Raw genomic sequence first — 25,293 nt, 5'->3', positions numbered from 1 at the left:
TCGGAACGCTGGAGCGCTGGATGCGCTTTTGATATACAATTTATTTAAAATTAACATGCTGTGGAATTAAATCCCGCACCACATGTCAAAATCCGCATGGGGTGTGAGCAGATTTTTTCAACATCGTGTGGATGAGATTTTAAAAATCTCATCCACTTTGCTACTACAGCTTCTGTAAACTCCACAGCAAATCCACCCCATGTAGTAATAGTGACCCCCTATATTGGTGGCCCCAGTAGTAATAGCGTCCCTTATATTGGCCCCAGTAGTAAGTGTCCCCCACAATGGCCTCAGTAATAAGTGCCCCCCAAAGTGGCCGCAGCAGTAAAAGTTTCCCCTGTATTGGTTGCCCCAGTAGTAACAGTGTCTTCTAAATTGGTGGCCCCAGTAGAAATAGTGACCCTTATATTGGCTCCAGTAGTAATAGTGACCCCCTATATTGGTGGCTTCAGTAGTAATAGTAACCTCTAGATTTGCCCCAATTGTAATAGTGACCACTATTGTAGCCCAAGTTGTAATAGGTTCCCCCATTGAAGCCCCAGTAGTAAGTGTCCCCTATTATGGCCCAGGTAGTAATAGTGACCCCTATTGCGGTCCCAGTAGTAATAGTGTCCCCTATATTGGCCTCAGCAGTAATACTTTTCCCCACATTGGCCTCAGTAGTAATAGTGACCCTCACAGTGGTCCCAAAGTAATAGTGACCCCGATATTGGCCCCAGTAGTAATAGTGTCCCCTATTGTGGCCCTAGTAGTAACAGGCTCCCCCTATGTCAGCCTCAGTAGCAATAGTGACTCCTATTATGGCCCCAGTAGTAATAGTGACCACTATTGCAGCCCCAGTAATGATCTGCCATTGGTCCCCGCTTTACTCCCCCCTGTAGCGGTGTCCCGACAGCCTGTACAGGCGAAATGAATGTCTAGGACACCTAATACACAGGCCCTGTGGTTGGCATAGCAGCGAGGATCATGTGACCAGAGTCAGCTGATGTGATCTGCACTGCTATGCTGACTGCAGGACTGCATATTAGGTGAGGTGAGCGGGGACCTAGATCCTCCGTCCAAGCCCTGATAATCAATCGTGGAGCTCCATGGGCTCCGCAGAGCACACTTTGGGAAACCAAACTCCTCACTATGGAAGATGCAATAAACCCACAGGGAAAAGGAGTGGGGACATGGGAACCCCGTTCTTAGGATTACTGGGGGTCTTAGCGTTTACACCCCCACTAATCAGACTTTTATCACCTATCACCTAGGTAATACTGGATTTTGGTACTTTCAAAAGGGTTTTCCTATTAAAGACATTTATATCCTATTTGCAGGTAAGGGTCATAAATGTCTGATCGCTGGGGTGCCAAATGCTGAGACCACCGGCATTCCCAAGACCAGCAGACCCGAATGCACCATGTTAATGGATTGTCAGTGACCACTCCATTCACTTTCTATGGGATTGAGGGAGATTACTGAGCACATCAATCTCCGCCTGCCAATAGAACTGAACTGAGCAGCGGTCAAGCCTGCGCACTACCGCTCCATTCACATGGGGCATCTGGGAGCACTTGTTTCGGTATCACTGAGGGTCCGAATGTAAGTCAAACATTTATCCCCTATGCTGTAGTTAGGGGATAAATGTCTTTCTTGGGAAAATCACCTTTTACACGTGCAGATGATCGTGAACGACTGTTTGAAGGGTCATTCCAAGACAAATCACCCAACGGGTAACACCCGACCATCTACCATGTTTAGGAAAATATGCACATTTGTTCATTACTAGAATTTCTATAGAAATGTCAGTTTTCAGTCCCATCAGGTTATGGCGTGATTTGTCCTATAATGGCCACACTATAGTTCCTGTCCGGCAACAGCTGTCACCGTGTGGTTAGGAGATGAAACACTTTATTATGTGCAAGATACGTCTACTGGACTATTGGGCGGCATCCCATCATGGTCGCTGTGTAAGGAGAAATCAGACAAAAGACAAACACCACAATGTAGATGATAGAATTCTGCTTTATTAGAATAGCAATAAGCAACATTGTAATTAAATATTACCGGCCCTTTAATAAATGACACAATGATCACAGTGACTCTCAGGTTAGGACCGCTGGAGACCACAGAACTTGCTTCGGTCCTTCTGACCAGTCCATCAATGTCCTAAGATAAGAGCCGCCGGATCCAAACATCCAGAGGAAGGCGAAAAAACCCCTGGAGAGTTCTACCTCAGGGGGGCAAAAAATTCCTTCCTGACCCCAGATGTGGCGATCGGCTATCACCCTGGATGGAATCGGTCCTGCTGCATATTGCTGTATATATATTTGTATGTAATTCCAGGCTCAGGAGAGCTGATGCTGTAAAGAAAGAGATAAATACAACCTGCTCCTAGGAGCTTCCAATCTATTAGAATACTTGATATCCTGCTACTTAGGTATATGGGCACCGTTAGATAGCTGTGCCCTATCTTGGCGCTGGTCATTTTGCCTATGTCTGCTGTGGTGTGCAGCTTTGCAAGAGCTCAGTCTGTCCGCATCCTGCTGTCTGTCTGTTCTTAGCTCTGTCAGTCTGGATGCAGTTTGTTTTTGAGGAGGCCCTTCAACGGAATCGACCCTCAGGGTTTCTGCTTGTTTTTTTTTTGTTGGTTTACTTTTTTTGCTTAATGTTTTTTTTAGCACATTTTTTACATTTTTGCTCTTTTTGTGTTTTTTTCTGTCCTTTTTGAGGGGGCCATCCATAGGCTGACCCTCAGAGCTTCAGCAAGCTTTCTTTTTAAGGAAACTAAATTTTGTGACATCCTGAGCCACATGACAGACGAGCCAAGTGACAACCCGAGCCACATGACAGCCGAGCCACGTGACATAACGGAGCCAAGTGACAACCCGAGCCACATGACAGCCGAGCCAAGTGACACCCGTTGGTTTTTTTTTTTTGCTTGCTTTTTCTTTCTGTGCTTTCAGGCACGTTTTCTTGCACTTTTTGTGCTTTTTGAGTAGACCCATCTAGAGGCCGACCCTCAGGGCTCCATCAAGCTTTCAGGCTTTGTTTTTAAGGAGGCCCTTCAACGGAATCGACCCTCAGGGTTTCTGCTTGTTTTTTTTTTTGGTTTACTTTTTTTTGCTTTATGCTTTTATAGCACATTTTTTATATTTTTGCTCTTTTTGTGTTTTTTTCTGTCCTTTTTGAGGGGGCCATCCATAGGCTGACCCTCAGAGCTTCAGCAAGCTTTCTTTTTAAGGAGCCTAAATTTTGTGACATCCTGAGCCACATGACAGACGAGCCAAGTGACAACCCGAGCCACATGACAGCCGAGCCAAGTGACATCCCGAGCCACGTGACATAACGGAGCCAAGTGACAACCCGAGCCACATGACAGCCGAGCTAAGTGACACCCATTGTTTTTTTTTGCTTGCTTTTTCTTTCTGTGCTTTCAGGCACGTTTTCTTGCACTTTTTGTGCTTTTTGAGTAGACCCGTCTAGAGGCCGACCCTCAGGGCTCCATCAAGCTTTCAGGCTTTGTTTTTAAGGAGGCCCTTCAACGGAATCGACCCTCAGGGTTTCTGCTTGTTTTTTTTTTGTTTACTTTTTTTTGCTTTATGCTTTTATAGCACATTTTTTACATTTTTGCTCTTTTTGTGTTTTTTTCTGTCCTTTTTGAGGGGCCCATCCATAGGTTGACCCTCAGAGCTTCAGCAAGCTTTCTTTTTAAGGAGCCTAAATTTTGTGACATCCTGAGCCACATGACAGCCGAGCCAAGTGACATCCCGAGCCACGTGACATAACGGAGCCAAGTGACAACCCGAGCCACATGACAGCCGAGCCAAGTGACACCCGTTCGTTTTTTTGCATGCTTTTTCTTTCTGTGCTTTCAGGCACGTTTTCTTGCACTTTTTGTGCTTTTTGAGTAGACCCGTCTAGAGGCCGACCCTCAGGGCTCCATCAAGCTTTCAGGCTTTGTTTTTAAGGAGGCCCTTCAACGGAATCGACCCTCAGGGTTTCTGCTTGTTTTTTTTTTGGTTTACTTTTTTTTGCTTTATGCTTTTATAGCACATTTTTTATATTTTTGCTCTTTTTGTGTTTTTTTCTGTCCTTTTTGAGGGGGCCATCCATAGGCTGACCCTCAGAGCTTCAGCAAGCTTTCTTTTTAAGGAAACTAAATTTTGTGACATCCTGAGCCACATGACAGACGAGCCAAGTGACAACCCGAGCCACATGACAGCCGAGCCAAGTGACATCCCGAGCCATGTGACATAACGGAGCCAAGTGACAACCCGAGCCACATGACAGCCGAGCCAAGTGACACCCTTTGTTTTTTTTTTGCTTGCTTTTTCTTTCTGTGCTTTCAGGCACGTTTTCTTGCACTTTTTGTGCTTTTTGAGTAGACCCGTCTAGAGGCCGACCCTCAGGGCTCCATCAAGCTTTCAGGCTTTGTTTTTAAGGAGGCCCTTCAACGGAATCGACCCTCAGGGTTTCTGCTTGTTTTTTTTTTGGTTTACTTTTTTTTGCTTTATGCTTTTATAGCACATTTTTTATATTTTTGCTCTTTTTGTGTTTTTTTCTGTCCTTTTTGAGGGGGTCATCCATAGGCTGACCCTCAGAGCTTCAGCAAGCTTTCTTTTTAAGGAAACTAAATTTTGTGACATCCTGAGCCACATGACAGACGAGCCAAGTGACAACCCGAGCCACATGACAGCCGAGCCAAGTGACATCCCGAGCCACGTGACATAACGGAGCCAAGTGACAACCCGAGCCACATGACAGCCGAGCCAAGTGACACCCGTTGGTTTTTTTTGCTTGCTTTTTCTTTCTGTGCTTTCAGGCACGTTTTCTTGCACTTTTTGTGCTTTTTGAGTAGACCCGTCTAGAGGCCGACCCTCAGGGCTCCATCAAGCTTTCAGGCTTTGTTTTTAAGGAGGCCCTTCAACGGAATCGACCCTCAGGGTTTCTGCTTGTTTTTTTTTTGTTTACTTTTTTTTGCTTTATGCTTTTATAGCACATTTTTTTACATTTTTGCTCTTTTTGTGTTTTTTTCTGTCCTTTTTGAGGGGCCCATCCATAGGTTGACCCTCAGAGCTTCAGCAAGCTTTCTTTTTAAGGAGCCTAAATTTTGTGACATCCTGAGCCACATGACAGCCGAGCCAAGTGACATCCCGAGCCACGTGACATAACGGAGCCAAGTGACAACCCGAGCCACATGACAGCCGAGCCAAGTGACACCCGTTCGGTTTTTTTGCATGCTTTTTCTTTCTGTGCTTTCAGGCACGTTTTCTTGCACTTTTTGTGCTTTTTGAGTAGACCCGTCTAGAGGCCGACCCTCAGGGCTCCATCAAGCTTTCAGGCTTTGTTTTTAAGGAGGCCCTTCAACGGAATCGACCCTCAGGGTTTCTGCTTGTTTTTTTTTTGGTTTACTTTTTTTTGCTTTTATAGCACATTTTTTATATTTTTGCTTTTTTTGTGTTTTTTTCTGTCCTTTTTGAGCGGGCCATCCATAGGCTGACCCTCAGAGCTTTAGCAAGCTTTCTTTTTAAGGAAACTAAATTTTGTGACATCCTGAGCCACATGACAGACGAGCCAAGTGACAACCCGAGCCACATGACAGCCGAGCCAAGTGACATCCCGAGCCACGTGACATAACGTAGCCAAGTGACAACCCGAGCCACATGACAGCCGAGCCAAGTGACACCCGTTCGGTTTTTTTGTATGCTTTTTCTTTCTGTGCTTTCAGGCACGTTTTCTTGCACTTTTTGTGCTTTTTGAGTAGACCTGTCTAGAGGCCGACCCTCAGGGCTCCATCAAGCTTTCAGGCTTTGTTTTTAAGGAGGCCCTTCAACGGAATCGACCCTCAGGGTTTCTGCTTGTTTTTTTTTTGGTTTACTTTTTTTTGCTTTATGCTTTTATAGCACATTTTTTATATTTTTGCTCTTTTTGTGTTTTTTTCTGTCCTTTTTGAGGGGCCCATCCATAGGCTGACCCTCAGAGCTTCAGCAAGCTTTCTTTTTAAGGAAACTAAATTTTGTGACATCCTGAGCCACATGACAGACGAGCCAAGTGACAACCCGAGCCACATGACAGCCGAGCCAAGTGACATCCCGAGCCACGTGACATAACGGAGCCAAGTGACAACCCGAGCCACATGACAGCCGAGCCAAGTGACACCCGTTGTTTTTTTTTGCTTGCTTTTTCTTTCTGTGCTTTCAGGCACGTTTTCTTGCACTTTTTGTGCTTTTTGAGTAGACCCGTCTAGAGGCCGACCCTCAGGGCTCCATCAAGCTTTCAGGCTTTGTTTTTAAGGAGGCCCTTCAACGGAATCGACCCTCAGGGTTTTTGCTATTTTTTTTTTGGTTTACTTTTTTTTGCTTTATGCTTTTATAGCACATTTTTTATATTTTTGCTCTTTTTGTGTTTTTTTCTGTCCTTTTTGAGGGGCCCATCCATAGGCTGACCCTCAAAGCTTCAGCAAGCTTTCTTTTTAAGGAAACTAAATTTTGTGACATCCTGAGCCACATGACAGACGAGCCAAGTGACAACCCGAGCCACATGACAGCCGAGCCAAGTGACATCCCGAGCCACGTGACATAACGGAGCCAAGTGACAACCCGAGCCACATGACAGCCGAGCCAAGTGACATCCCGAGCCACATGACAACCGAGTCAAGTGACACCCGCTGTTTTTGTTTTTGCTTGCTTTTCTTTTTTGAGCTTTCAGGCATTTTTGATTTTGAGGAGGCCCTTCAACAGGATCGACCCTCAGGGATTCTGCTTGGTTTTTTTTTGTTTACTTTTTTTGCTTTTGTTTTGCTTTTTTTTAGCACATTTTTTTACATTTTTGCTCTTTTTGTGTTTTTTTCTGTCCTTTTTGAGGGGCCCATCCATAGGCTGACCCTCAGAGCTTCAGCAAGCTTTCTTTTTAAAGACACCCATTTTTGTGACATCCCAAGCCACATATTATATCTTCTGATATATAAGGCACTTGTCAGGCCTCATATGGAATACCGTCTACAGTTCTGGACAGTGGTGCTCAGGAAAGCTGTTGCAGTGCTTAAAGGGGTCCAAAGCAGGGCAACTAAATCAATAAATGGACTGAGAGGACCGGAATACTCAGTGAGGCTATCAAAATTAGGATTATTCACCCTGGAAAAAAGACGGTTAAGAGGCGACCAAATAACTATGTATAAATACATTGAGGGACAATACAAGGATCACTCCCATCTGTTTGTAAACTGGGAAAAAACGAAGTAAGAGAATGAGAGAAGACACTAAAAGGAGAGAATTGTACTATCCATGGGTTCTACATTTTCTGATATTTTGAAATTGCATTATTTCAAAGGGCTAGTATTTTCTTGTATAAACTATGTTCTAAAATCAAGCTAATTAGTAGAGATGAGCCAGCACGCTCATTTAAGGCTGATGCTCAAGAGAGCATCGGTCTTTTCGAGTAACTGCTTACTCGTCTGAGCACCATGCGGGGGTGGGGGGTGACAGGGAATCGGGGGGAGAGAGAGAGATCTCTCTCACTCTCCCACCTGCTCCCCCCACCGCTTCCCCACAAGGTGCTCGAACAAGTAAGCAGTTACTCAAAAAGACCGATGCTCTCTCGAGCATCAGCCTTAACCGAGCGTGCTGGCTTATCTCTACTAATTAGATCTTTGACAAACAGTTGGGCCTCAGATTTCCAATTTTTGGAAAAAAGCAATTTGGCACCTAATAGGACATGGCCTATTAATTTTTTGTATGCTGGGTGAATTCTATTGAAACCAATAATCAGTAGAGCGAGTTTTGGGACAACAGGTACGGTAAGATATGTAACTTTTTTGATACGTGCTTATTAGAGATGAGCGAGCCTACTCGTTTTGAGTAATTACTCGATCGAGCACCGCGATTTTCGAGTACTTCAGTACTCGGGTGCAAAGATTCGGGGGGCGCCGGGGGGCGGGGGGAGGCGTGATGGAGTGGGGGGTAGCAGCGGGGAACATGGGGGAGCCCTCTCTCTCTCTCCTTTCCCCCCCCCACTCCCCGCTGCAACCCCCACTCACCCACGGGGCCCCCCGAATCTTTTCGCCCGAGTACAAAGTACTCGAAAATCGCGGTACTCGGGCGAAAAAGGGGCGTGGCCGAGTAGGTTCGCTCATCTCTAGTGCTTATACTTCCTGCCAATAAGGCATGATTAGTGGATAGGACCAGAAGATGTGTGACAAGGTGCCGCTGTGGGTACTGTTGTACCTTGTCGACACCGGAAGCTAGGGGTGTGACAGCACTTAGCAGGAGGGAATGCCCCTGTCACACCCCTAGCTTCCGATTGCCTGCAGCTTTGTAGTCTGTCCCGTCCCTACAGCTCCGAACTCTATGGATGGCGGCTGACAGCGGGCACACAGCAGTGGTGGGGGCAGCCTTGTGCTGCAATCTCCGGTCCCACTGCGGTCCTCCGTTGTAGGGAGTGAGCACCGGCGCGTCTCTAGAGCACTTGACAGTGCCCCCACGTTGGGCGATGTTCAGCGCTCCTCCACGTCCCCTATGCTCTGCAGAGGACACAAAAGGGGCAGCGGAGCAGTGAGTGACACCTGGCCGTGCAGGAGCCGAGGATGAAACATTCTTTTCGGTTCTTGGCATGCGGCCCCATACTTCTCTGTATGCGGCGGTGTGTCAACGAACATGGCTATGCGTGTCAGTGCTGACACGCGTGTCATAGGTTCGTGATCACTGTAATAGTGACACCCTCTACCACGACAAATTACTGTGATAGCCCCCCCCTTGGCACATAAACAGTCACATACATAAGCCCCTCATTCCAAACTTACCCCTCAGCAGGGAGACGGTCGGCAGGTGGAAGCTGCTGTTCTGTTTATTTTCAGGTCCGTACTGTCAGCGGGAGCCGTGGGGCGAGCGGACCGCGCGTTCTCGAGGACCCAACCAGCCGACAAGCTCTACTGCGCTGCGGGACGAGAAGAAGCTGAGATTTGTCGTATCCAAAGACAACGGACAGGTAAATACTAAAAATTTCTAATTGGGGTGAAATATAAAAAAATATTCCACGATCTTTGGGGGTGGGGGGGACTTATTTTTACGGCATGCACACTTTGACAAAAACAAAATAACTTTATTCTATGGGTCAGTACGATGACGACAATACCAGGCTTATATCGTTTGGTTTGTCTTTTTGAGGGGTGTCCTGTACTTCCTATTGGCTCCATTACGGAGCACATATGACTTTGGGATTTACTTTATTTTCATTTTTCTCTTGGAGACAATTTGACCAAAAATATGGAATTCTGATGTTTATTTTTTTTTCTGACGACGTTCCATCATGTGAGATAAATAATACATTTCTTTGATTGGACTTTTACGGACGCAACCATATCTCACACACACACACACACACACACACACGCACAAACACGCACACACACGCACACACACGCACACACACGCACACGCACGCACACACACACACACACACACACACACGCGCGCACACACACACACACACACACACACGCGCACACACACGCACACACACGCACACACACGCACACATATATAATTTTTTTTTATTTTGTATAAAATAAATTACAAAGGGGTTTTATTTTAACTTTTAATACCTTTTAGTTTTGCAAATTAATACAACTTTTTTAGGCCTCATGTCCACGGGGAAAATCAGGCCCGCTACGGATTCTACATGTAGAATCTGCAGCGGGTCCCTCCTGCCCCGCGGACATGAGCGCTGAAAATAAGAATTTAAAAGAATTTACCTATCCGTAGCGGGCGGGGAAGGTCTGCTCTTCCTCATGGCCGGATCTTTTTTTTCGGCCGGTGGATGAATTCGTCACGCCGGCGGCACGTTGCCGGCACGTTGCCGACGTGCCGCGCGCATGCGCCGGGCACATCCGCCGAGCCGAAGCAAGAAAGATCCGGCCGTGAGGAAGAGAAGACCTTCCCGGTCCGCTCCGGATGGGTAAATTCTTTTAAATTCCTATTTTAGGTCTCCCGCGGATCCGGACGGCTTCCATAGGCTTCAATAGAAGCCCGCGGGAGACCCGCATGAAAATGGAGCATGGTCCAGATTTTTTCATGCTCCATTTTTTTTTAAATCCCTTTTATTGACCATCCGCGGGTATTTATCTACCCACGGGTGGTCAATGCATCCCTATGGGATGCGGATCCGCGTGCGGGAGATCCGCTGCGGATCTTAAATCATATTTTGCCCGTGGACATGAGCCCTTAAACTCCTGCTTACATTTTTTTAGTCACCATAGGGGTTTTGAACTTGCGGTCTTTAGCTCGCTCATAGAGTATAATAAGATATCATAGTATTGCATTATACTATGTTTTGACAGGCAGTCTTTCCAGCCACACTACAGGCATGCCTTCGCAGCCATGCAACCGGATGGCGCCTCGTGATCTCATTGCAGGGGGGAAGTGGAGGGGCGTTTGGGACCCCGGAATAGTGATTGGGGCATTTAACCCCTTCCCGCTCCATGATGTAACGGTACATCATGGAGCCGTGTGGCGACCTTTCTTCATACAGTGCGGGCGTCAGCTGTTAATAACAACTGACACCCGCGGGCAATAGCCGTGCGGCCGATCGCGGCTATTAACCATTTAAATGCCGCTGTCAATTCTGACAGCGGCATTTAAATCCCCCAAACGATGTTCGAGGGTCCTGCATTACATCATACTGCAGGAGCGATCAAAGCATCGCATGTTAAAGTCCCCCAGGGGGACTTCAAAGTAACTTTTTAAAAGATCAATAAAGTTTTTTAAATTGTAAAAAGAAAAAAATTGTCAAAGTTTAAATCACCCGCCTTTTGCCATATCTATTATTAAAAAATCTAAATCATAAAATAAAAATATGTATTTGATATCGCCGCGTCCGTAAAAGTCCGAACTATCAAAGCAGTGTAATATTTTTCCCGCACGGTGAACGCCGTCCGAAAAATAAAATAAAGAACGCCAGAAATGTACTTTTTTAGTTACCCTGTCTCCCAGAAAAAACGCAATAAAAAGCGATCAAAAAGTCGTATGTATTCCAAATTGGTACTATCAGAACTTACAGAACATCCCACAAAAAATGAGCCCTTGTTCAACAACGTCGATGGAAAGATAAAAAAGTTATTGCGCGCACAAAATGACCGCAGAAAATAATTGAAAAAAATTAAATGTCTTTGAAAAAAAAAAGAGTAGTATAGTAAAAAAAAAAGCTATACAAGTTTGGTATCGCAGTAATCGTACCGACCCGCAGAATGAAGCTATCATGTCGCTTTTGTTGCCGTTTGTGCGCCGTAGAAACAAGACGCACTAAAAATGCCGAAATGTCTTTTTTTTTTTTTAGACTTTATTGGGTGATTTTGGTCCGTGAATATGGAATATAGTAGGACGTATTTTAATTTTATTTAATTTTTTTTGCGCAACATAAGTTCACATTTAAAAAATCCCCCCCCAAAAACCGCACATCTGAATACAACAAATTAGGGGGGTTTGTGCGCCGTCCGTATTCAGTCAGTAAAAAATATGGACCGAAAATGCGCTCCTGTGAATGGGGCTTTATGTCTGCGCATGCTAAAATAACATCATAGAGGGACTTATCCGCTGGCAGACCCGGCGATCCAGCGCTGCAGCCCCCCAGTCCTCCCGATCTGTGTTGTGGAACGACTACCACCTGACCGCTGCAAGGGCCAGTTGTTGTTCTCCTGGCATATCCACTAGCAGCATCTATGCCAGGAGAAGGATACCGGACTACTGGGGCCCCTAATTGGCTACAGTGATCAGGTGGTAGTCGGTCCAAAACAAAGACCGGAAGGACTGCGGGGCTGCAGTGTGGGATCGCCGGGCCCTATTGTGGATGCACTCAAGTGATTTTTCTGCGCATGCGCTGGTTTGTGGCCATGGCGCATGCATCACATTCGGACAGTGCTGTGGATGATGTAGGAGATGTCATCCACATCACCGATCAAGAGAGGGGCTGGATTATGCAATGCAATGGGGGCAGCATAGACAGTACGGGACTTCCCCATCCCTTTAACTCGCTCCCCAATAATAATGAGAAGACCATAAAAGTTGCTGGCATAAATTTTGTGGGAAGGCCACAGCTTTATTTAAAATTTTTTATATATAACCGAACATTTAACTTTCACTCCTATTTCTTCCCATGCCTACAGACGTCTTGTTAAACTCACTGATAGTCCAATAACTGTAAACAAGCGTGAGAAAGCCCATAATGGCCTGTAAACGCCTTCCTTCCCCAGCTGGCATGGAAAGTCCAATTTCTACCGCTAAGAAGGATGCAGCGTAAACCTACGCTGCACTCCGCCCCCCACATGCCAGCGACAGAGCCGCCTCGACTCCGTCCTGCAGCCCTGAAAGGAATGCATCCATTCCTATATCGCTGAGGTGCACCCCGTCACACCTCATCATCCCTGGCTCCCTCCTTTCTAGCTCCCAATGCCTGATAGCTACTCCACCTAGCGATCTTACGAATTTAGACATCTTAAAATTTATGCTTCTCCTCACCCTCTCGATGGCTTCTGCATCCCTTGCTTCCTTCCAAAATCTCCTTGCAACAATATCAGACCACACTAATATAACTTTTCTAAAAAAATTTTTAAAACGAACCATATCCTCCTTCATTAATGTTGTTAACTCCGCTACCTTCACCCTTCCTAAATCGTTTCCTCCGGCATGAATAACTAGCACCACCTTTTCGGGAGACCACCTGCTGATGCATAAGACTTCGTGGAGCAGCCTGGCCCATTGCAAACCCCTGATGCCATGCCATCTCACTTGGGCATCCTGTATTCCTAGGTTCGCACCAATGGGCCTGGACCCCGCTCGTTTTTCGGCCCAATAGACATACGAATGGCCGACTACCCAAACTGTCCAGCCCGATTCTGTAAAAGGAAAACAAAAGAAAGCACCAACACGGCACACAATCCCCATTTGCTACGGGGTTATCATAACACTCTCAGATCAGGTCGGACGTACGACCTGTACGCCTCCAACCTCCATCGGCCCACCCTCTTAACCTCTTCCCCTTTTAAGCCGCAAGCAAAAGCCGACGTCGCTGCGCCGATTCTAAAGGAGTGAGGCAACCCAGTAAATGGAAACAGTCAGGGTGCACCGGGAGCAGACGAAAGGCCGATTCAATATCCGCCTTTGCCAGAAGGGCTCCGGGACCCGCCTGTTGGACTAAGTATATCGCCCCATCGAAAGACGTATACGACACCGCCGTTTGGTTTTTTGAAATCCCGTCGTTGACTGAGTCGCCCGTTGGAAAAGACAGATGATGGATAAGCCGAAACTTGCCTGTTTCCCTCTTTGGAACCAAACCCAAAGGAGAAACCCGCAAATTCTCGAACGGTGGCTCCAGAAAAGGACCCGCCATGCGACCCAGCTCTACTTCCTTTAGCAGCTTATCCATCACCAACTCCTTGTTGTCGCGCGCGGATTTTAAATTGCAGCTAAGCATAAGTGCCGAGCCCGGAACATGGGGAATGACGAAGCCTGAGGTGAAACCTGCTTTAAGCAGATTTGCTTACTAGTCTGAGCACCATGCGGGGGTGGGGGTTGACGGGGAGCCGAGGGGAGAGAGAGATCTCTCTCACTCTCCCCCCCCCCCCCCCCGCTCCCCCCACCGCTTCCCCACAAGGTGCTCGAACAAGTAAGCAGTTACTCAAAAAGACCGATGCTCTCTCAAGCATCAGCCTTAAACGAGCGTGCTCGCTTATCTCTACTAATTAGATCTTTGACAAACAGTTGGGCCTCAGATTTCCAATTTTTGGAAAAAAGCAATTTGGCACCTAATAGGACATGGCCTATCAATTTTTTGTATGCTGGGTGAATTCTATTGAAACCAATAATCAGTAGAGCGAGTTTTGGAACAACAGGTACGGTTAGATTTGTAACTTTTTTGATACGTGCTTATACTTCCTGCCAATAAGGCATGATTAGTGGATAGGACCAGAAGATGTGTGACAAGGTGCCGCTGTGGGTACTGTTGTACCTTGTCGACACCGGAAGCTAGGGGTGTGACAGCACTTAGCAGGAGGGAATGCCCCTGTCACACCCCTAGCTTCCGATTGCCTGCAGCTTCGTAGTCTGTCCCGTCCCTACAGCTCCAGACTCTATGGATGGCGGCTGACAGCGGGCACACAGCAGTGGTGGGGGCAGCCTTGTGCTGCAATCTCCGGTCCCACTGCGGTCCTCCGTTGTAGGGAGTGAGCACCGGCGCGTCTCTACAGCACTTGACAGTGCCCCCACGTTGGGCGATGTTCAGCGCTCCTCCGTGTCCCCTATGCTCTGCAGAGGACACAAAAGGGGCAGCGGAGCAGTGAGTGACACCTGGCCGTGCAGGAGCCGAGGATGAAACATTCTTTTCGGTTCTCGGCATGCGGCCCCATACTTCTCTGTATGCGGCGGTGTGTCAACGAACATGGCTACGCGTGTCAGTGCTGACACGCATGTCATAGGTTCGTGATCACTGTAATAGTGACACCGTCTACCACGACAAATTACTGTGATAGCCCCCCCCTTGGCACATAAACAGTCACATACATAAGCCCCTCATTCCAAACTTACCCCTCAGCAGGGAGACGGTCGGCAGGTGGAAGCTGCTGTTCTGTTTATTTTCAGGTCCGTACTGTCAGCGGGAGCCGTGGGGCGAGCGGACCGCGCGTTCTCGAGGACCCAACCAGCCGACAAGCTCTACTGCGCCTGCGGGACGAGAAGAAGCTGAGATTTGTCGTATCCAAAGACAACGGACAGGTAAATACTAAAAATTTCTAATTGGGGTGAAATATAAAAACATATTCCACGATCTTTGGGGGTGGGGGGACTTATTTTTACGGCATGCACACTTTGACAAAAACAAAATAACTTTATTCTATGGGTCAGTACGATGACGACAATACCAGGCTTATATGGTTTGGTTTGTCTTTTTGAGGGGTGTCCTGTACTTCCTATTGGCTCCATTACGGAGCACATATGACTTTGGGATTTACTTTATTTTCATTTTTCTCTTGGAGACAATTTGACCAAAAATATCGAATTCTGATGTTTATTTTTTTTTCTGACGACGTTCCATCATGTGAGATGAATAATACATTTCTTTGATTGGACTTTTACGGACGCAACCATATCTCACACACACACGCACACACACATACACACACACACACACACACACACACACACACATACACACATACACACACACACGCACGCACGCACACACACACACACACACACACACACACACATACACACACACGCACACGCACACGCATGCACACACGCACACACATGCACACACACACACGCGCACACACACACACACACACACACGCACACACACACGCACACACACACACACACACACACTCACACACACACACACATATATAATTTTTTTTTATATTGTATAAAAAATTACAAAGGGTTTTATTTTAACTTTTAATACCTTTTAGTTTTGCAAATTAATACAACTTTTTAAACTCCTGTTTACATTTTTTTAGTCACCATAGGGGTTTTGAACTTGCGGTCTTTAGCTCGCTCATAGAGTATAATAAGATATCATAGTATTGCATTATACTATGTTTTGACAGGCAGCCTTTCCAGCCACACTACAGGCATGCCTTCGCAGCCATGCAACCGGATGGCGCCTCGTGATCTCATTGCAGGGGGGAAGTGGAGGGGCGTTTGGGACCCCGGAATAGTGATTGGGGCATTTAACCCCTTCCCGCTCCATGATGTACCGATACATCATGGAGCCGTGTGGCGACCTTTCTTCATACAGTGCGGGCGTCAGCTGTTAATAACAACTGACACCCGCGGGCAATAGCCGTGCGGCCGATCGCGGCTATTAACCATTTAAATGCCGCTGTCAATTCTGACAGCGGCATTTAAATCCCCGAAACGATGTTCGAGGGTCCTGCATTACATCATACTGCAGGAGCGATCAAAGCATCGCATGTTAAAGTCCCTCAGGGGGACTTCAAAGTAATTTTTTTTAAAATCAATAAAGTTTTTTTAATTGTAAAAAAAAAATTGTCAAAGTTTAAATCCCCCCCCTTTTGCCATATCTATTATTAAAAAATCTAAATCATAAAATAAAAATATGTATTTGGTATTGCCGCGTCCGTAAAAGTCCGAACTATCAAAGTAGCGCATTATTTTTTCCGCACGGTGAACGTCGTCCGAAAAATAAAATAAAGAACGCCAGAAATGCACTTTTTTAGTTACCCTGTCTCCCAGAAAAAACGCAATAAAAAGCGATCAAAAAGTCGTATGTATTCCAAATTGGTACTATCAGAAACTACAGAACATCCCGCAAAAAATGAGACCTTGTTCAACTACGTCGACGGAAAGATAAAAAAGTTATCGCGCGCACAAAATGACCGCAGGAAATAATTGAAAAAAATTAAATGTCTTTGAAAAAAAAAAGAGTAGTATAGTAAAAAAAAAAAAGCTCTACAAGTTTGGTATCGCAGTAATCGTACCGACCCGCAGAATGAAGCTATCATGTCGCTTGTGTTGCCGTTTGTGCGCCGTAGAAACAAGACGCACTAAAAGATGCCGAAATGTCATTTTCTTTTTATTTTACTCCACTTAGAATTTTTTTAACGTTTTTTAGTCCATTATATGGTACTTTAAATGGCACCATTGAAAACTACAACTCGTCCCGCAAAAAACAACAAGCCCTCCTACAGCGACGGCGATGGATAAATAAAGGAGTTATGATAAAGGGGGGAGGAAAAAACGAAAATGGAAAAAGAAAAAGGGGCCGCGTCATTAAGGGGTTAAATGCCATGGTCAGGAGTGATAACGGCATTTAAAGGGTTAACAGCCACGCTCAGTGTTCACGCTGTCTCCGTCTGACGCATTGTATGGCGTGGGATCGCCTCTATACAAACCACAAACTGTATTTAGGGCTTTTTGGGGGCAGATTTACTCAGCGACGTCGTACGCCGGTCTAAGGAAACATCGTGCCGGCGGGAAGCGTCCTAAATGTACAGAGCGCTTGCTCCTCTTCATACAGTTGGGGTATTTTCCGTCTGTCTGTGCGCCAAAGATAAATTTACACCAGTTTTTGGTGTAAAAACAAATGCGATGGCCGTGAGCAGCCCCGCCCCCTCATGTGAAGCCACGCCCCCTCATGTGAAGCCACGCCCGCTCTCTTAAAAGTAGTGTGGCCAGTGTAAGAAAGTGTAAAAAGTCCCCCGCACGGCGCACAAGATGCTGCGCAACATCATGTCCAACTGTTGTACGCCAAAACACTGAAGGCCTTCAGTAACTCTGCCTCACCACGCCCAGATGTGCCCATTTTACCAGCTACGCCATGTGTGGGCGCGGCCTCAGCGCTGAGGGAGGAGCTACATACCTGCACCAGTCATCTGCATGCTGTCCAGCTCAGCCGACACAAGATGGCCGCCGGGTGAGATCTCTGGACATTCTGTTGCTACGGTGATCTGCCATGTGCCGTCTCCAGGGCTGCCAGTGTTGTTGTGCACCAAGTTAAAGGCATTAACCCCTTAGTGACACAACCTAGTTTAGGCTTAAGGAGGCGACGATTTTGGGGGGGATTTTCATCTCCGCTCTTTAAAAGCCATAACATTGATTCATATTTGGAAGGTCTTCGTTTTAGAGCGCTGCATTCAAAATCACATAACTTTATTTTTGACCAGTGGGGCTCGGTGACGAGGTGCAGTTTTCAATGGGACCACTTTGGGCTACATTTTTTTTTTTTATCACTTTTATTGTGTTTTCTTGGTGAATTTTGGCTGTTATTTTTTTGTGCGTTCATTTTTTTACCCCGTTTGCCGTGCGGGATCAGAAGTCGGTTCCGTTTTTTGTACAGATCATTACGGATGCGACAATACCGAATGCGGGTTTTTATTTATTTAACAAAAGAGGAAAAGTGCGCAAAAGAGGTTTTTTATTACTATTTTTTATTACGGATTTTTATTTTTCTCCCATTTTTTCGGCCCCTGTACTTTGCTGCCATCCAGTAGAATTCACAGCTGATCGTCGGCTCTGACTGCATCTGTAACAAATCCTCAGAGTAACGCTTGTAGGGACAACGCGTCCGTAATATGGCCTAACGCGGCTAGTTGTCCTGCGGACCCCGTAAAGGACATAATAAGGGGCAGTACGGGCCAATTCCTTTCTTTGGGGGCCGTACGCTGGGAATCTATAATTATAATTAGCAGACCCCCACTACCATCAGCAACCAGACCCCCGGCTCTTACCTCGGACTCACAGTTTGCTGGGAAGGGGTTCCAGATCTCCAGTATTCCTGATTGTCAGCTACTTCATGCTAAAAAACACCAGCCACATCCAGAGAGAACGGCAAAGAGGGGTGATATAGGGGTATTATTACTACTGGGGTCACTAAGGGGGCCACTATTATTACTGGCGTCACGAAGGAGGTATTATTACTACTGGGGTCACTAAGGGGGCCACTATTATTACTGGCGTCACGAAGGAGGTATTATTACTACTGGGGTCACTAAGGGGGCCACTATTACTACTGGGGTCACTATGGGGCCACTATTACTACTGGGGTCACTATGGGGGTATTATTACAACTGGGGTCACCATGGGGCCACTATGGGGGTATTATTACTACTGGGGTCACTATGGGGCCACTATTATTACTGGAGTCACTATGGGGGGTATTATTACTACTAGGGCTACTATGGGGGCATTATTACTACTGGGGCCACTATGGGGGTATTATTACTACTGGGGTCACTATGGGGTCCTTATTACTACTAGGGCCACTATGGGGACATTAAAACTACAGGGTCCACTACGGTGGCCATTATTACTACTGGGGCCACTATAGGGGTATTATTAGTACTAGGGCCACTAGGAGGGTATTACTACTGAGGCCACTATAGGGGCATTATTACTACTGGGGCCACTATGGGGGCATCATTACTACTGGGGCCACAATGAGGGTAGTATTACTACTGGGGCCACTATAGGGGCATTATTACTACTGGAGCCACTATGGGGGTATTATTACTACTGGGGCCACTATAGGGGCCATTATTACTACTTAGGTCACTATGGAGTATTATTACTACTAGGGCTACTATGGGGGCATTATTACTACTGGGGCCACTAGGGGGTACTATTACTACTGGGGCCACTATAGGGGCATTATTACTACTGGGGCCACAATGGGGTTATTATTACTACTGGGATCACTATGGGGGCCATTATTACTACTTAGGTCACTATGGAGTATTATTACTACTAGGGCTACTATGGGGGCATTATTACTACTGGGGCCACTAGGGAGGTGTTATTTTTACTGGGACACTATGTGTTTTTCTCTGGGACCCATTGCCTCCAGACTGACATCTGCCGCATCCCAATGCGGTGCAATTGGCTGCATGTGGTGAACAAAAAAAAGGTGCCCGCAGTGCGATTGGCTGTATGTGGTGAACAAAAAAAAGGTGCCCGCAGTGCGATTGGCCGTGTGTAGCGAACTATAAAAAAGGTGCCCGCAGTGCGATTGGCCGTGTGTAGCGAACTATAAAAAAGGTGCCCATGGTGCGATTGGCCGTGTGTAGCGAACTATAAAAAAGGTGCCCGCAGTGCGATTGGCTGTATGTGGTGAACAAAGAAAAAGGTGCCCGCAGTGCGATTGGCCGTGTGTAGCGAACTATAAAAAAGGTGCCCGCAGTGCGATTGGCCGTGTGTAGCGAACTATAAAAAAGGTGCCCGCAGTGCGATTGGCTGTATGTGGTGAACAAAGAAAAAGGTGCCCGCAGTGCGATTGGCCGTGTGTAGCGAACTATAAAAAAGGTGCCCGCAGTGCGATTGGCTGTATGTGGTGAACAAAGAAAAAGGTGCCCGCAGTGCGATTGGCCGTGTGTAGCGAACTATAAAAAAGGTGCCCGCAGTGCGATTGGCCGTGTGTAGCGAACTATAAAAAAGGTGCCCGCAGTGCGATTGGCTGTATGTGGTGAACAAAGAAAAAGGTGCCCGCAGTGCGATTGGCCGTGTGTAGCGAACTATAAAAAAGGTGCCCGCAGTGCGATTGGCTGTATGTGGTGAACAAAGAAAAAGGTGCCCGCAGTGCGATTGGCCGTGTGTAGCGAACTATAAAAAAGGTGTTCGCAGTGCGATTGGCCGTGTGTAGCGAACTATAAAAAAGGTGCCCATGGTGCAATTGGCCGTGTGTGGCGAATGAGAAACAAAGGTGCCTGCAGTGCGATTGGCCGTGTGTGGCAAACGAAAAAGAGAGGTGACCATGGCGCGATTGGCCGTGTGTGGCGAATGAGAAACAAAGGTGCCTGCAGTGCGATTAGCCATGTGGGGAAATGAAAAAAAGGTGTCTGCCTTGCGATTGGCCAAGTGTGGCAAAAAGAAGTTCCCGCAGTGCGATTAGCCGTTTGTGGCAAAAAGCTGCCCCCCTTTTTGCCGCTTTATGTGTGACTGGAGTATAAGACATGATATAACTCAGGAATTATATGTAAGTGGTAAATTATACTCAAAGGGGTTTTAGCACTTCAGAGCTCTATTCCCTGCCTACAGAATAGGGGATACATGTCTGACTGCTGGGACCCTCAGCGACTCTGAGCCTGGTGCCCCCAAATGCCTCACATGAATGGAGTGGCGATGTACAGGCATGACTACTGTCTCATTCACTTCTATGGGACAGAAGGAGATTGCCAAGAACATCCATCTCCCTTCTTCCCATAGTAGCAGGGAACGGGGGAGCGGTTCAACATACGCACTGCTGCTCTATTCATATGGGGCATTCGGATGAGCTAGTTTCAGGATCGCTGGGAGTTCCAGCAGTTGGACCCCCAGTGATCAAACATATATTGCCTTTCGTGTAAAATAGGGAAGAATGTCATTAATGGGAAAGACCCCGTTAAAGGAGATTTCAAATTTGGCACTGTGTAAATGAAAAATACATATGCATTTGGGTCATGGTCCCTTTAAATGAGTCATTGCTGTAAAGCTGATTCTGCACATGATTATATTCTACTCCTATTGTCTGCAGCTGATTCACCGAGCAGCATCGCCTCCTGAGGAGAAAGTGGAAGAGAAAACCATAGAAGAAAGCTGGAAGTAAGCTGTTCCGATGAAGGCCTCCCCCAAACGTCTGTGAAAAGCAACCTGCCCGGACTTGAGCGGTGCATTAGCAGCACCCGAGCCCGACCCGCCTGTCACAGGTCAGCAGAGGAACCGAAAGTGTCCTCACCAGTGGATATAATATCATATATAATATGCTATATCACATCTCTACTCCAGTCACACCCAAAGCTGCTAACAGAAATCTGGTTTATTTCTACTTCAGACTACAACAGCAGGGAAATGTTATTAAGCCCCGTATTTCAAGTGCTGGTCTTAATATTTCCAGCGGGGCATGACGCACCTAATACATGAGTAGGAGCACAACTCTTCATATATTAGGCACATCTCAGCTCCTCCATGCCCCTAATCAGAAATGTATGCAGGATCCGATCTGGGGTTCATTTCTGGTATAGTTTACACCAGCGTATATTATACATAAATGTGTCTCTGTGCTAGCCACGCCCCCTTTCTGACAAGCCACGCCCTTTAAAAAATAATTGGTAGTCGGTGACATAGAAAGTGAAAAAGTTGCCCGTTTTTGCTCAGATCCCCACGTGCAAAAATTTGCTGCTTTTTTGTGTGAGAAACTGGCGTCTAATCTTCTATGAATGTCCCTTAGGGAGCGTGAACGCTACATATTCCTAAATGCTACGCCCCGGAGAATCTGGGGGAGGCACAGCAGTTTGAAAAGAGTCAGATTTTTGGACGGATCGTGGACACCTTGGGAGAGTCAAAAAAAATGTATTTTTCTTTTTGACCCTCCTGCGGTGTCCAAGCTCTTTTCAGACTGCTGTGCACACGCTCTCCCCTGGAAGCCTATGGGACTGTGTTCGCACAGCGGTCTGAAAATGGTCCTATTTTTTTGACTGCGTGCGGACTTTACTAGGAGCAGGTGAGTGGAGCAGTGCAGGAGTAGGTGAGTAAAGGTAATACATCCCCCCTGACTCCCGCCGCCTCCCCACACACTATAACTTAGTGTTCAGTGCCGTTCGGAGTTGACCGGTTCCTTTTATAGCAAGAGATGGAGCGAAGGAGAGCCTGATTCTTTTCTTTCCATCCTTCCAGATGTCGCCGCTTCGAGCAGTGATCCTCCACAACCCCCTGCTGCTGAGAAGACCCCTATGTGCCTCACCGTACGGGAGACCCTCCTGCATTACTACACCCACAAAGCAGTTGTGCCCGAAGACAAGACACAAGTGGCCAGACAGCTGGTGCTGGACATTGTTAGCGAGCTACAGGACTTTCTGAAGGCAAAGCAACCCGAAATGCCTTTGTTCGCCATGCAGTTGGGGGGTTTCCTGGGTAATGGCCTCCCCGTTACCAGTTTGGACCAGGCTTACGTATTGCTGCCTCTAATACTTGAACTGGCACTGTGGACCATCTCAATGACCCTCTATTTTGGATAATTAAAATGGTTATTCTGGAGTATACAGTCTGGGGGCTTAGTCCATGGGACAGGTATATGTTGGGGGGCTACCTTTCCACCAGGATAATCGTGGAGTCCTTGCACAAGACCATCACATCGTCCATTAACTGGCCATCGATCGGGACGGTCCTTGAGTACAATGTTTGGCCGGTTGTTGCCGCTCATGACCTTAGGCTGATCCAAAGACATTATCCTGCTGGCATACCCCCACTCTACCGCCCCGTCCGAAAACCCCTGGCGAAGGACCTTTTACCGCGAGGAGATTCTTCGCCTCCAGGGCCTAGACAGCAACGATTCAACAGAAGCGCCTACACATACTAAAGAATATCGGCCATCAGCGCTCAGGACTTGGCCAACTGTCTTCAACCCATCTAAGACGTGTTGTTCTCCATGTCAGTAATGACTCATCTGATTGGTCAGAGTATAATATAGCTGACCGCTTACTACAGGTCATAGAGGCGCTCATCGGGTATCTGGGCAGCAGGACCCTCCCTTGCTATTTTAACCAAGATATCAATTTATTCTTGCCCCTGATGGAGGAGGAGATCGGCTTTGGACTGTATCAGGTTTTTTTTCTGATCCCAGCTCCTTGCTGAAAAAATGAGGTTGTTTACAGCCAACTGACGGCCGCCATCGGGTACTTAATGCTGAGTGCATCCTGCCAGAGGTCTCTACAGAATTACTCTTGCTACTGTATAATGAAAAGGTCTACAACTGCTAATATACATGTGTATCGCTTGCTGACAATTTTCAAAATCTCTGCTTGCTTTCAGTGAATGCAAACACAGAGTTTGAAAACGTATCCTGCTCACACAGCTGCACCGCCCACTAGAAGGGAGAGCTCTGATACATTGTAACATGCCAGGAGCAGCACATGATCAAGGGCAGGTTTATAAGCCTTGAGGTATAAACAATGTTTCCATTCACTGACAGCAGGCAAAGATTTTGAATATTTAAAATTGAAATGCAAGCTATATTAGAAAGTTGCAGAACTATTCCTTACACTGTGATGTAAGCTTTACTTGTATTTGTGCTTCTCCAGGGACATTCAATAAAGTTAGTTGATGGCCTTGTTTGTGGATTTTGTGTCCCACAGTTACACTGCTCTTACAGTAAAGAACATCCTTCTGTGTTGGTGATGGAACTGTCTTTCCTCTAACAGTAGAACGTCCCGTTCTTGCTTCAATTAACTTTATGTATACAAATGGAGAGCCCCTTTAATCTCCCTAAGCAGGACTAGAATTCCTTTTTTGCTGCCTTTCCATTCGTCTCTCATCTGCCAGTGTTCTATACTGAAGCCGACCAGCGGACTGATATGGACGGGCTCTGCGCTCACGTACTATTGAGTTTTACTTCTAGGCAATTCTGTGATGTTGTCTGGTTGAATTATGCTTTTGATTAGAAAAGTTTCTGTATCTTTAAAATTCAGATCGGTGTGCGATTAGTTAGACTGTCAGTCTGGCAATGCCTGCTGGGAACTGTAGTTTAGGACAATAACTAGAATTCCTGCAGAAGCGATGTGTGTACAGAAGGTCTCATTCACAAGGGGTATTGTCACCACGTATTTTGCACGCCTTTTTCCTGTGCGCAACACGTGGTGAATGGAGGCAGTGAAAGTCTATGGCCTTGAGTCATTCTGTTTCTGGGAAAGTTGGGTCACAATCAATATGGCCGCCACTACAACTCCCATAGTGGTCACCGCCCAGATACGACTACGAATCCTCTTTCCATAAGAGGATGACTGAAGGATTTGCGGAGACCTTTTACTGACCGATGTATACAAGCCTTGGTGTTGTGCACTGTGATGTTACTGGTGGGTGCAGCCATATAACCCGGCACTAGGCGCACCGCTGTGGGGTCTATCTGTGTCTAGACCGCGCCGCTGGCCTCTCGCGGTTTCGCCTCGGCTGCTGCTTTCCATTGTAGATTTTGCTGCTTCAAATTCTATTTTTTTTTTAAATAGGTTGTGCTGATAAAGTTTTTCCCCTGACCGCGGCGTGCGGAGGTTATTGGTGAGTAGGAGGATGTATGTATCCAGTGTGTCAGTGCAGAGATAACCCCGCTATATATATAGGGCGGGCGATGCCATGTGGCCAGACGGGCAGCCATTCAGTTAGGCTGGCTTCACACCGCAATATGCAGAGAACAGAACCCGCTGATCTCAATGACTTCATTTACATTTCGCTTACGCAAAAGAAAGATAAAACATTGCTCTATTTTTCTGCACATTTGCGCACCACAGGTCCCCATAGAAGTCAATGGGGGCACACAATACGCATGGAGATGCGTGAAACACTGTAATCGCACTGGAAAAAGAACACCTCTGGAACTAATTAGCCATTTCAATTGGGGTGTTTTTGTTTGCCGCGCACAAATGAACATGTCCTGCGGGGCCAAATATATAGTACGATACTTCAATGCGCGTGCAAAAAAGCATTGCTCATTCCGCAAATTCACAGTGTCCCGTCGCTTGCAAATATGTGTTCGCCCGTGTGGAGCCGGCCGTATAGGGGTTGTCCGTGCGTGTGTTTTATTCTTATGTCCATGCTGCATCCATGTGTCAGCTGTTTTTCATGTGTGGGCGAAAAAAAAGCAAGAAGGCCCATGTGATGTCCATTTTGTCACAATCCACAGAAAACAGAGCGTGCAAAAAATGTTCTTTATAGACTTTATTGGGTGATTTTGGTCCGTAAATATGGAATATAGTAGGACGTATTTCGATTTTATTTTTTTGCGCAATATAAGTCCCCATTTAAAAAATACCCCCAAAAACCGCACATCTGAATACAACAA

The 25,293-nt window shown here is 46.6% G+C and overlaps 1 pseudogene; it reads left to right on the top strand.

Moving 5' to 3' along the window:
* Window positions 1–23,487, top strand: part of LOC136578084 (mitochondrial dynamics protein MID49-like) — a 38,562-nt pseudogene extending 15,075 nt beyond the window's left edge.
* The last annotated feature ends 1,806 nt before the right edge of the window (window positions 23,488–25,293 follow it).

Source organism: Eleutherodactylus coqui, chromosome 8 (genome assembly GCF_035609145.1).
Source record: "Eleutherodactylus coqui strain aEleCoq1 chromosome 8, aEleCoq1.hap1, whole genome shotgun sequence".
Lineage (NCBI taxonomy): Eukaryota > Metazoa > Chordata > Amphibia > Anura > Eleutherodactylidae > Eleutherodactylus > Eleutherodactylus coqui.
Note: the sequence above shows the minus strand (reverse complement) of the source record. Positions and strands in the feature narration are given on the sequence as shown.